The following is a 2,500-nucleotide window of genomic DNA, read 5'->3' as shown; positions in this document are numbered from 1 at the left end:
CCGTACGGTCGCGCCGGGGTTGGCCGCGGGCCAAGCTCGCGAAGTAGCCCCGGCGCTGGAGAGCGACCCGCTGGCCGGAGGAACCGTCCGCCCGAGCGACCGGCGCGAGGCCGGTGCCGGCGGGGGCCCTCCGATGGCGGGTCATGGTTGCCGATCGGTCGGTGGGGGAATGGAGGTGCGGTGCGTGGTGAGGAGCTCCGGGCGGGGTGGGCCTTCGCCCGGCCCGCGGAGTCCGATTGAGCGCCGCCCGGGTCGGGCGGGCCCGCTCCGTTGAGCGCACGGAGGTTGAGATAGAAAATATTGCAACACGCGGAGCTCCAGGCGGGGGGGCCCTCGCCCGGCCCGCGGAGTCCGATTGAACACCCCCCAGGTCGGGCGGGCTCGCTCTGTTGAGCGCACGGAGGTTGACATAGAAAATATTGCAACACGCGGAGCTCCAGGCGGGGGGGGCCCTCGCCCGGCCCGCGGAGTCCGATTGAACACCCCCCAGGTCGGGCGGGCTCGCTCTGTTGAGCGCACGGAGGTTGAGATAGAAAATATTGCAACACGCGGTGCTCCAGGCGGGGGGGGCCCTCGCCCGGCCCGCGGAGTCCGATTGAACACCCCCCAGGTCGGGCAGGCTCGCTCTGTTGAGCGCATGGAGGTTGACATAGAAAATAATCCAACACGCGGAGCTCCAGGCGGGGGGGCCCTCGCCCGGCCCGCGGAGTCCGATTGAACACCCCCCAGGTCGGGCAGGCTCGCTCTGTTGAGCGCATGGAGGTTGACATAGAAAATAATCCAACACGCGGAGCTCCAGGCGGGGGGGCCCTCGCCCGGCCCGCGGAGTCCGATTGAACACCCCCCAGGTCGGGCAGGCTCGCTCTGTTGAGCGCATGGAGGTTGACATAGAAAATAATCCAACACGCGGAGCTCCAGGCGGGGGGGCCCTCGCCCGGCCCGCGGAGTCCGATTGAACACCCCCCAGGTCGGGCAGGCTCGCTCTGTTGAGCGCATGGAGGTTGACATAGAAAATAATCCAACACGTGGAGCTCCAGGCGGGGGGGCCCTCGCCCGGCCCGCGGAGTCCGATTGAACACCCCCCAGGTCGGGCAGGCTCGCTCTGTTGAGCGCATGGAGGTTGACATAGAAAATAATCCAACACGTGGAGCTCCAGGCGGGGGGGCCCTCGCCCGGCCCGCGGAGTCCGATTGAACACCCCCCAGGTCGGGCAGGCTCGCTCTGTTGAGCGCATGGAGGTTGACATAGAAAATAATCCAACACGTGGAGCTCCAGGCGGGGGGGCCCTCGCCCGGCCCGCGGAGTCCGATTGAACACCCCCCAGGTCGGGCAGGCTCGCTCTGTTGAGCGCATGGAGGTTGACATAGAAAATAATCCAACACGTGGAGCTCCAGGCGGGGGGGCCCTCTCCCCCCCCGGTGAGTCCGCTCACAGTGCCCCTATGTCGGGCAGGCTCATTGCAATGTGCGCATGGAGGTTGACTTAGAAAATATTTGAGAGTGACATGAGCTCCAGGCAGACACCGACTCATCGCCCGTGGGGTGTCCGACGAGCCCTCACCAATCTTGGATTAATGTTTGGCGAGGCTCCCCTGATCAGCTCTGGAGGTGGCAAGTTCTGAAAAAGTGGTTTCTGAAAATGTGCCCCTTGTATTTTGTGAAACCAGGGGTAACCTAGCGAGTAGGCAAACTCATCCCCTGACTGGGGGGATCAACTTTTACCTACTACAGCGCCCCTAATGGCCAAAAGTGGTACTGCTCCCCCTGGTAGCCTAACCCATTGAAATGAATGGGAAAAATTAATTTAGGCTACCAGGGCTTTGGGCTACCAGGGCTTTGGGCTACCAGGGCTTTGGGCTACCAGGGCTTTTTGCTACCAGGGCTGTGGGCTACCAGGGCTTTGGGCTACCAGGGCTGAGGGCTACCAGGGCTATTATAGGCGGCCACCACTGCACTAGTGGCAGCCCGGGGAAGGTGCCTGTTGCTCGGATATGCTTTTACGCACGTCGGCCTCTGCGCCCTGGAGCTTTTTTATGCTACCAGGGCTATTATAGGCGGCCACCACTGCACTAGTGGCAGCCCGGGGAAGGTGCCTGTTGCTCGGATATGCTTTTACGCACGTCGGCCTCTGCGCCCTGGAGCTTTTTTATGCTACCAGGGCTATTATAGGCGGCCACCACTGCACTAGTGGCAGCCCGGGGAAGGTGCCTGTTGCTCGGATATGCTTTTACGCACGTCGGCCTCTGCGCCCTGGAGCTTTTTTATGCTACCAGGGCTATTATAGGCGGCCACCACTGCACTAGTGGCAGCCCGGGGAAGGTGCCTGTTGCTCGGATATGCTTTTACGCACGTCGGCCTCTGCGCCCTGGAGCTTTTTTATGCTACCAGGGCTATTATAGGCGGCCACCACTGCACTAGTGGCAGCCCGGGGAAGGTGCCTGTTGCTCGGATATGCTTTTACGCACGTCGGCCTCTGCGCCCTGGAGCTTTTTTATGCCACC

The sequence above is a fragment of the Filicampus tigris genome, unplaced genomic scaffold (genome assembly GCF_054856515.1).
Source record: "Filicampus tigris isolate MCC_2025a unplaced genomic scaffold, RoL_Ftig_1.0 HiC_scaffold_49, whole genome shotgun sequence".
Classification (NCBI taxonomy): domain Eukaryota; kingdom Metazoa; phylum Chordata; class Actinopteri; order Syngnathiformes; family Syngnathidae; genus Filicampus; species Filicampus tigris.
The sequence above is the reverse complement of the archived record's forward strand: the minus strand, read 5'-3'. Positions refer to the sequence as shown.